The following is a 12,536-nucleotide window of genomic DNA, read 5'->3' on the forward strand; positions in this document are numbered from 1 at the left end:
TCTTTTCCCGTATGTTACAATTAGGTAAATACAATTAGGTAATACACACACACACACACACACACACCACACACATCTGGAAATACTCCACAACCGAACACACACACACACACACACACACACATGTTACAATTAGGTAAACACACACACACACACACACACATCTGGAAATACTCACTCCACCCCCGAACACACACACACACACACACACACACACACACACACACACACACACACACACACACACACATCTGGAAATACTCACTCCACCCACGAACACACACACACACACACACACCTGGAGCTCGGTCACCCTTGGACATTTTGGAAATGTCAAAGGCAGCTAAGAGCCATCACATTTATTAATTAATGCCTAATAAAAATGGTAAAAACATGTAGAATAATGCACGAAGGACAGAGAGAAATAATAAAGTTATTGTTCGTTTATGTATGTGAAACTTAGAAAAAAAAATAATAATAATAACATACGTACGACCACGGGTAACAATCTGATAGACTGGTTTCCAGTGCACTATTAATTATCAGTGTCATTAGTTGTGTATCGGTATCAGTATTCGCCAAAATTCTGTTACCAATACATCTATATATATATATAAAATATAATATATATATATATATATATATATATATATATATATATATATATATATATATATATATATATATATATATATATATATATATATATATATATATATATATATATATATATATATATATATATATATATATATATATATATATATATATATATATATATATATATATATATATATATATATATATCATATATTTATAACCACACCAAATTACTACATACAGCAAACAGCATTGCTGCACTGTAGCCACTCACCGAGATCACTCACTCTCATTCACCCTCACGTATATCAATAAGCCACAATTTAAGTTATAACAGTTGTAATGAATATTTCAATGGATTTAAATAGACCTAATGTGGTTGAATAACCAACACTGAAGGCACGAATAATTATGAAAGGGCGAAATATGTGTCAGCACTGTGGTCGCCACTAGTCATATAACGCTCCGTCATAAATCTGTTTGTTCAGTACACAACGATAAGGTTTACTGCTTGTTCAGCTCATTAGGTATGGACACACCATTGGTAGGCAGTAATGCACGTCATAGTTAGAAAACCCAGCGATTGGCCTGTTACTTCTGATTGATGTCATATCTATGTTAATGACGTTCACACTTAGAGTTCGACAGTGGAATCTCATCAATCAGATCAGACAACAACCAGCTCCCGTTCTGTTCTGACGTTGCCCTGTTACAAGAAAATAGTTTTAGCCGTACTGTCGTGAAAGGGAGATCGTGCTTGACGGTGACACTGAAGGTGAGTGAAAGATGTGAGTAAGAGAATTAATTTATCGTGGTCGGGTGTTAACATGTTGTTACCCACTTGAAAAATGTATTTTGTTAAAGAAAAGACTATAGGAAAACCCATCTTTATTCACCCGAAGACAAATAATAATAATAAGGGTGATTAACTATATTCTACAGTGGATTTGTTGGGGTCAACAGTGAGAATTAAGAGTGACTAATCATCAACTCTGCTAATTAATGATACCCTATTAATTTTACAGATCGAGTCATCAATAAGCTGTCAACAGCCACCGTTGCAAGCGAGCTATTGGACATACAAAAGCTATTATAGGCATCCCCACATCAAGTTATACTGTATCCATCAGTTTCATTTTGTAGGTAAGTAATTAATTATAAATTTTACATTGAATACTGATTATGCTCTAATATGATCAGTATGGTAATTGTAATGTTGTGGCTTCAGATACACCAGTCAACATAAGGAAGAGAAACCATGCACATGTCCGTCACTTGTTGGTCACAGTCAACTTCCCAACAATTTGTGAGTGAGGGGAGCGGAGGTTAGAACATTTAGAGGTCCTGGAGGTAAAGCTTATAATTTTTGGAATGATGAGCGTATGTGCTCTGTACTGAATTGGGAACATGACCTGTGTATTTTATGGATAGGGTCTAATGCCATAGATGATGATTCTGAAGTGCAAAAAATAGTAGACGATATAGTGTCCATAGTTGAAAACTGTGGAGCTGATGTAATCGTAGTTCTGGTGGAACCACGATACTACCCAGATGATTACCCTGTGTCTGACCGGTATCGTCATATTCAAAGGGGCATAAATCGTAAACTAAAGAGAGAATTGTCAAATGATAGTTTCATTCAGTTCAACATGCCTGTATATGAAGAGCTGTTGAGCTCAGGTGGGGTGCATTGGACTTATGAAGGGAAGCAGATGATTAAAAAGAAACTCAGAAATGTCATTCGGAGATACTTGAACTGAGACGATAGCTAGTAAATACCTGAAAAGACTCCTGCTACATTAAAAAGTTAAGTAAAAGGGAAAGTGTGATTTAAAACCAACGTTGTCTAGCAGGTTATGTGTATTTAGATATGAAATATATGTATAAGATATGAAATATATGTATAAGTAATATGGAATCTTAAAATTTAAGAAAGAAAAAAATACATGATATATGTATGTATATATCTATATCTTTGTCACCACAATTTTGTTAAGTGTTAACAAATATTAATTAATTAGTATAGATATTTCAAAACTATCAGTAAAAAACTGCGTGATTTATGTATCTTTATATTCGTCACCGTGCACAGTTTTATTGTGTCAACAAATATTAATTATTTGATATTCAGGAAATATATGTAGGCAATATGAATTTCAACTAAAATGAAAAAAAAAATATATATATATATATATATATATATATATATATATATATATATATATATATATATATATATATATATATATATATATGATTTACGTATGTGTCTATTATACCTTTGTCACCACAATTTTTTTGAGTGCCAACGAATGCTAATTACTTGATATTGTGAAAAAAATATATGCAAGCAATATGCATGTAAACTATAAGAAACAACAGAAAAAAATAAGGTAAATAAAGTGCTATTACTCCAATTTTTACCTTATCTATCCCACTTTCTGAATAACTTTAAATTGAAAGATTTCGTTACAATACTGTGTCCTAAGAGAGAGAGAGAGAGAGAGAGAGAGAGAGAGAGAGAGAGAGAGAGAGAGAGAGAGAGAGAGAGAGAGAGTTATCTATACGTGCATCATCCTGTTTTTATCAATATATGAATTAATTTTGACACATTTTGAAGTCACCACAAAGCTAAGGAAAGCACACAGCTTTATTTTTTTTTTTTCTTTGAAAGATCCCCTAGACTTCCCTATAAGGATCTGGGCTCAGCCCACCAATGTTTTCAGTCCCAAGAAACACCCCTGGAGAGAGAACAAGAGAAAATATAGGATGAAAATGCTTTTATTTTTGTCTCGCTTTATTATCAAGAGAACGGGCATCATCAGAGAAAACGGGTGTAAAGAGAGAGAGAGAGAGAGAGAGAGAGAGAGAGAGAGAGAGAGAGAGAGAGAGAGACCTCTCAAGGCTACACATCCAAGCGCTCTGCTCTCCATGGTTATTCGAGGCATACTGCCAGTGCGTACGATATTTTTCCCTGGGTGGCGCATGCGTAGTAGGGGGGTGACATGATCTTGCAGGGGTGTGGCCAACGAGTATAAATACTATGAGAGGAAAGCTCGCTAGTGTTGGACACAGACAGACACTGGCAGCCATAGAAGCAACAACTACCTCTGCAGATAACAGCTCGCCGATTCGCTCGCCGCTGAGCTGCTCTGTCTGCCGACTGCGCCTTCGTCACACACCTCCCTGCTAGTTGTCACCGGCTGAAGGGCTGTGGCTCCTGGCTAGTGTGGGTGTGCAACGCGCAAGTGAGGGAGCTGCCTGGACCACTGGACTGTCCCTGGATTACGGCTGACTACCACTGGCCGCATCTGCACAAGTGTACTGGGAATCTCACTCTTGGCTGAGATTCCACCCTTGTGCAGAGACTTTTTCCCTCTGACTGTATTTCCTTTCGGCCTTAGCGTCCCCCAGTGTGGTGAAGGCTTGCCAAGCGGGGTCCTTAGAGGGCTGCCTTAAGCCCACTGGTAGGGTCGGCCAAAAACTCGGTTAGGAGTAGGCGCGGGACAAGTTGGCTATGACAGATTTTAGCAATTGGGCCAATATATTGTCTTGCATAGGTAGGCTTCTTCTGTTATTTTATATTAGCTGGGTCGTGTGTCGGGTTCCGGCCCCCTTATAGGAATTTTGTGTTTTGTTTAATTCACCACATAATACCAATGCCACCATAGCCAGGGTGAGGATCAAGCACCCTGACCCGAACAACAGCGTCAAGCTTAAGCTACTGAAGATTCTGTCTGAACACCTCATCTATGCCACAAAGGTTATCCCAACGCCTGATTCGTATATAACACTTACCCGATCGGACAATGAGATAGACAAAATTTTCCAGACAACATGTTCTGCAGCCCTAAAAGAAGAAGGTTTTGACCCCATTATGCCACCAGAACTCCGGGCAAAAAGAACAATCATCCTCTTTAACGTTGACGACTACATTTTATCACACCCTGAAGCTGAAATAAAAGAAGAAATGTTAAACAACAACAATTGGCTGATTGGCGGCATTGAAAGTGTCTTCAAAATCCCCAAAACCAAAATAATTAAAATATGTTTAAAAGAAACAGCCACAGCAAAAATGGCCACAGATAGAGGAATGCTCGCTTTCCATATGAGCATTCCTTCACACAATATCAAAATAGATTACTTTTTTCCAATCCTCACCTGTATGAGGTGCTACTCTCTCGAGGAACACACCACCAATAACTGCCCTTTACCAAAAGACCACACGGTGTGCTCTGAATGCAGTAGCTCGGAACACACCTGGAAAAACTGTAATTCAGTTGAAAAGAAGTGTCTCAACTACTCTGGACCACACAGAACTTTGGCAAACAAATGCCCAAAAAGAAAAGAAATAAAAGAAATAAAAGAAAACAAAAGAAAACAAAAGAAAAACACAAGCACTTACAGCCAGGCAGCGAAGAATAACCCAAACAACAATACATTAAATATGCCAGCTGACATGCTCAAAAAAGACACAGCCTCAACAATACTAACTTGCATAATACACTCTCATATCATCAACATGGCCAACCCAGGCACATACAACACTGAATTAAATAAGGTTTTCAAACTTAACAATATCCCACAAATAATTCTGCCAGACAACCCACCATAAAAAAAAATTCTTAGCTTGGCAGCATCATCTCCTACACAAACAACACTTGACCACCCCGAAGAAAATGAATATAATGAAGAGGAAGAAGAGATGGAAGAGATAGATGTGGAGGAGGAAAAAGAACAGGAACAAGAAAAACCAGTAAAAATTAGCAGGAAAGGCATTGGGTTGCAAATAATAACAAAAAAGAGCAACGGATGGCCTAAAAAGAACACTTTACCATAAACAAATAATAGAAAGTATAGAGGAAGGAAAATACAAATACATATTCACATCAACAGCCTATGAAGAAGAGGAAATATTCGACCTACTAAAGAACAATGATATAGACTTACACGACGTATGGGCAATAGAAGATGACGCACGTTTCAGAAAAATAAGAAATGGGCTCTATCAAGAAAAAACACCACCAACCAAAGGAAGAAAACAACATAAAAGACAGAACTCCCTCTAAATTAAATACACAACCTAATTTACTCATTCATCCCCACTCATATAAGCACACATCCTAAAAACATCAAATATGGACAACACCGACAGCATACTAATACTACAACACAACGTAAGACACTGGGACACAAACAAACTAACACTAACCAATATATAAAAAGAAATAAGCCCTGACGTGATACTAATAAATAGTCATGGTTTAAAAAATCACGAAAGCATCAAAATACAAAATTATATAACTTACCTTATAAATTCCAGCGGAGAAGCAAACAACGGCTCAGCAATTCTAGTAAAGGAACACCTGAAACACAGAGTTAAAGACAATTACGATACCGATGTAATACTAGCCACAATTGAAACTACAACAGGCCCAATAAACATAGCAACCACCTATCTACCTCCAAGAAGACCTTTCCTACCTATCACAGATTTTCACAATATAGCATCAGAAACATTTCCAACATATATAATAGGAGATTTAAATGCTCACCACCCAACAATCGATAAGAAAAAAAGCAACAGTGTCGGCAGATCTATAAAAATGCTCATTGATTTTAATATACTCACACATTTATGTCCAGACTTCCCATCATTCCTAACTCAAAACGCAACATCATCACCAGACATAATACTTGCCAATAACAAAACATACCATAACATCAACATAACACAAGGACCAACAACGCCATCAGATCACCTACCAATACTAATAAATATAACATCCCACCCCATACGAACACTAACACCACCCACATATATAATCAAAAAAACTAATTGGGATGAATTCAAGAATAAAGCAATAAATACAACAAAAGACATTAACACCAACCCATACATGTCACAACACACACTAGACACATCAATAAAACAGTGGCTAGATGGAATAACAACAGCAATGCAACAAAATATACCATTATCCGCACACAAAACTCTGGTTAAACCAATATATAATAAAAAAGTCAAAGAATTACAATGGTGGGCAAAACAATTGCTAAATAACAGCCTCAGAAATGGCTGGACCTATACAACATACACTGCCTACAAAACCATAAAACAAAATATAATAAAAGAATGCAAAGAACAAAATAAAAGTAACTGGGAAAACAAAATAAAAACACTAAATAAACAATATGCAGACCCACAAAAATTCTGGCAGAATATAAAAATACTAAAAGGCAACCAAACCAATACTAATTCACATCTAGTAGTAAACAATAAGAAAATACACAAAATTGAAGAAAAGGAAGAAATATTTAGAGATATCTGGAGCAATGTTTTTAGAATAAACCCCATGGAAAACCTACAATATGATGCAGACACGGAACTCAGAGTTAATAACTACCTAGAAGATAACAAAGTCCAAACACTACCTAATATACAAGGAAACCCAAACAATTTATCCAATGACACTTACTACACAACACCGATCACAACACAAGAAATAAAACAAACAATAAAACAATTAAAAAACAACACACCTGGGGAAACAAAAATAAATAAAGTAATATTACAAAACTTACCTGACAACGTGCTCGAAATACTTACAAAATTATTCAACATCGCTCTCTCAATGGGATACTTTCCACAACCATTCAAACACGCCAGAATCATACTCATCCCAAAACAGAACAAACCATCAACTGATCCAATTAACTATCACCCAATTTCACTTCTGGAAGTACCCGGAAAAATCTTTGAAAGAATAATTAACAAAAGAACAAGAACTTTCCTAGACGCCAATAAAATCCTACCAGACTCCCAACATGGTTTCAGATCAGGAAGATCAACTGACACAGCAATAGCAACAACAACAGAAGTAATCTCAAAAGCAATTTCAGTCAATAAACTCTGTTGTATTGCACTAAGGGACGTATCAAAAGCTTTTGATAAAGTATGGCAAAACGGATTAAAGTTCAAATTAAGTCAATTAAAACTACCCAACATCCTTAACAAAATTCTATGCAGCTTTCTAGACAATCGCTCTGCCTCAATATCAATAAAAAACTACACAGGACCATCATTCCAACTTCACAGTGAGGTACCTCAAGGCAGTAGCATCTCACCCACACTCTATACCATCTACACCCACGACATTCCATCACCACTCACAGAAAGCACAAATATACAGTACGCAGATGATATCACACAAATAATCACATACGCAGGCAAATAAAAAAAATGTTAGCAAAAATAACAGAAAGAGAAATAAAAAACATTAACAATTACGAGAGAAAATGGAAGATCAAAACAAATACACAAAATTTACACTACTACCCATAACGTTGAAAAAAACTGAACCAGTAAACATAGAAGGGCAACACATACAGTACGCAAAGGAAGCAAAAATATTGGGCCTAAAACTGGGAGTAAACGGATACACAAAAAATGTAAAAGATATCACAAACAAAGCACAAGTAGCCTTAAACACTATCAAGAGATTCCAGTTCTTCTATACAAACATAAAATTACATCTTGTAAAAGCATGTGTACTGCCAATATTAACCTACCCGGCTTACGCTCTGAACGCTCTATCAAACTCACAAATACTAAAACTACAAAGAAAACAAAATGAAGCACTTTGTTTTGCTTATAATGAAAAACATCCATTCACCAAAAACACAGAAGAACTACATAAACTTGCAAAATTGGATCCGATTAACATAACAGTACACACAAGAGGAAATTATATAAAACACAAAATGATAAACACTTTAAAAGACACAACATATCATATAACAATAAACGAACATGAACAAGGATAAGAACATAGTTCGTTTAGGAAAACTATTAACAAAATATCAAAGCTATCACCCAGACTGCTGTACACAGGATAAAAATACTATAAATACAAATAAATATATAAATATACACATACATTCAAAGTAAAACAAATAAATAATAAACAAATAACAAAAAAAATAAGCAATTGAACCAGTGCATAAATAAATAAACAATTAAAATAAATAAATAAATAAATAAAATTTTAAATAAATAAAAAAATTACCAATGTAACAAATAAACCACTCTATATGACGGCTATTCCGTCATCTTTCACTCTTCCACTTCCTTCATACTCTCAACCATACTTTATCTTCTACTCTCTATATTCTTCTTCTCTTCTCTTGAGTCTATCAACACACCAGTGCTACCACTGCCTGGTTGTGGTATTTCATATCGTATGGTTATCTGAACTACTGATTGTTACTGATTGATGACATGCTCACCACATATATTGACTTCCAACTCTGCTTAATTAGGTACCGCTACTCCTATTAACTCTTCTTTCTGCTATTAGAGGTTACTGTAGGCATTATTATATATTTAACAAATAGTAGGACAAAAAATAACCAGCAAGACTATGAGGGAATAATAAATTTTTAGGTGCATATATATATATATATATATATATATATATATATATATATATATATATATATATATATATATATATATATATATATATATAAATCCTATTCTTACTGTATAAACAATTGCTCATTGTTCCAAGTAAAGAAAATGTTCACTTCATACAAAGGCTTATAACATCAGTAAAGAAGTAAAAATATCTAATATACACATGGCCAAAGGTACATACACAGTATGTGTGTATGTACCTTTCTTTTATGTGTTGAATCAAGACATAATAAAGGTAGCAGAAAAAAAACACTGGTTTATTTTTTTTTATTATTTCATGTTTAGTATCTAAATATGATATTCAAACAATAATGAATACTTAAATGTAATCATCATGCTGTGTCCCACCACAATTGTTGTTATCATTGTTCTTAAAATGTTGAAGAGAAAACTATAAGTCAGGGTACTCCAGAGTCTCAATCCTAATGATGAAAACTGTAAGGGAAACTGTGTCTTACATGATAAAGGTGTTAACTCGAAGAAAGACACACACAAAAAAAAAAAAAAAAAAGGCTCTGAGAAAATAATATCAAGGTGAGAGAGCCAACTGAAATGTGTCTTAACCCTTCTCTTCCAAAGGAATTACTTTGAAAAAAATAAGACATGTAGAGTTAAAAAGTATATATATATATATATATATATATATATATATATATATATATATATATATATATATATATATATATATATATATATATATATATATATATATATATATATATATATGTGTGTGTGTGTGTGTGTGTGTGTGTGTGTGTGTGTGTGTGTGTGTGTGTGTGAGTGTGAGTGTTTGACATTTCAAACTACATCATTTCAAACTACACCAAATGTCATGAATTGAAGATAATTAATAACATTAATAATGAAATACAAGTAAAGTATGAATAAATACCTGTTCAATAAAATTAAGTTCCTTAGTTAAGCATCTCTTTTTCTCTTCCTACATGACGTATGTGGTAGTATACGAAACTGATAAATGTAAACGTATGTTTTCAAATCGAAAATGTAATGTAGTGTTTTAAATTTTCAGTAAATATTTGTATTACTGATCACTTAAATATCAGCTCTCCCAGCTGCTCATCCCTTGCAAGTGGTCGCCATCGTCCGCATCCGCGTGGGACACACAACACTCGCCGCACACTTGTACTGCCTACGTCTGTCTCCTGATCCTATCTGCCCTTGGTGTAGGACTATCCCTGAGACCATTGAGCATTTCCTGCTCTACTGCCCACGCTTCCACCCCCACTGCACTGCATTACGTTCTTGGCCCTCTGCCCTGGGCATCGACCTGCTTGCCCTCCTGGCGGCCTCAGGTGTCCATCCCTCCCGGCAACCTGCTGTCCTTCGCCTTACCTGTGCCTTCTTGAGGAAGACCGGCCAGCTATCGTGCCTGTGATATCCACATAGGACTACTGCAGGGCTCATAAGGATTTAAAGATCTTCGCGGCCCTGACAACAACAACAACAACATCCCTTCCAAGTCCTTAACAACATATTGCAGCAATTATAAGAAATTGAGATTTCACGAGGGCCGACGTGTATCCTGTGCCACTCAAACAAATGCACACATCCACACCTATCACTCCATCATTTACCAAAGGAGGAACAGAGGTACTGTACTATGCTGCAAAGTGATATAAAAATAAACTTAAATCCCTGTTATTTGTTTTGTGAGGTGTGTACCAGTATGGCAGTATCTCATTGTTCATGTTAGGAGAATGGGAAAGAACGACTCCGAGGAGGGAAAGGTGTCACGTTTAGAGGGAAATTCACAGTATTGCCTTATAAACTATCTACATGGGGCTTCTTTCACCCGCCAAAAAATGGATAAATATATAAAAACATTTCTATCAAGTTATTGATTATTTTTTGCCAGCTATAGTGGGTGTTCCAATTGCTAGTGATCAGTAGTTTTATCAGATGAGGTAAACAAAAGTATTGTGAGACTGGTGTAAGATTAGAAAATAAAAAAACTTCTTTTTATGTAGTGCTTTCACCTGTATGAAGTAGCAAACACAAAGGTAAGCTTAGGTGTTGCACACACACACTCTGCCTATATTTTTGATGAATGTTAATTTCCATGGGGTTTAACTGCCTTGAGTGTCTTTAGAGTAGAGAAGATGTTAAAAAAAAAAGAAAATGCAGAACTAGAGATGCTTAACTATCTTCAATTCATGACATTTGGTGTAGTTTGAAATGAAAAGTGTGAGACTTATGTCAAACACTCACACACACACACACACACACACACACACACACACACACACATATATATATATATATATATATATATATATATATATATATATATATATATATATATATATATATATACTTTTTAACTCTTATTTTTTTCAAAGTAATTCCTTTGGAAGAAAAGGGTTAAGACACATTTCAGTTGGCTCTCCCACCTTGTTATTATTTTCTCAGAGCCTTTTTTTTTTGTTTGTCTTTCCTCAGGTTAACACCTTTATCATGTAAGACACAGTTTCCCTTACAGTTTTCATCATTAGGATTGAGACTCTGGAGTACCCTGACTTATAGTTTTCTCTTCAACATTTTAAGAACAATGATAACAACAATTATGATGAGACACAGCATGATGATTACATTTAAGTATTCATTATTGTTTGAATATCATATTTAGATACTAAACATGAAATAAAAAAAATAAAATAAACCAGTGTTTTATTTCTGCTACCTTTATTATGTCTTGATTCAACACATAAAAGAAAGTATACACACATACTGTGTATGTACCTTTGGCCATGTGTATATTAGATATTTTTACTTCTTTACTGATGTTATAAGCCTTTGTATGAAGTGAACATTTTCTTTACTTGGAACAATGAGGAATTGTTTATACAGTGAAAATAGGATTTCCATATACTATCATATGTACCTAAAAAATTATTATTCCCTCATAGTCTTGCTGGTTAATTTTTGTCCTACTATTTGTTAAATATATAATATATACATGCCTACAGTAACCTCTAATAGCAGAAAGAAGAGTTAATAGGAGTAGCGGTACCTAATTAAGCAGAGTTGGAAGTCAATATATGTGGTGAGCATGTCATCAATCAGTAGTTCAGATAACCATACGATATGAAATACCACAACCAGGCAGTGGTAGCACTGAGACGAGTTTCAAAGCACGCGGTTTGAGAGTTGTTTGCATTCGATCATAGGTGGCGTTGGTGTGAAATAAGCTAACTGGCAACCACAAGGCGCACGCCTCAGTTACTCTTGAACACTAGCGAGCTTTCCTCTCATAGTATTTATACTCGTTGGACACTTCTTCATACCACACCGGCTCTGGAGCGATCCCGAGCCACCTGTAGTATCAAGATCAAGATCAAGTATCAAGTATGGAACGAGAGTGAAATTGAGAAGTTAGAAGTGTTCAAGTGGGGCAGTGTAGAGTAGCTAGGCTGACACTGAATGCACCAAGATACAC

This window comes from Portunus trituberculatus, chromosome 41, assembly GCF_017591435.1.
Source record: "Portunus trituberculatus isolate SZX2019 chromosome 41, ASM1759143v1, whole genome shotgun sequence".
NCBI lineage: Eukaryota > Metazoa > Arthropoda > Malacostraca > Decapoda > Portunidae > Portunus > Portunus trituberculatus.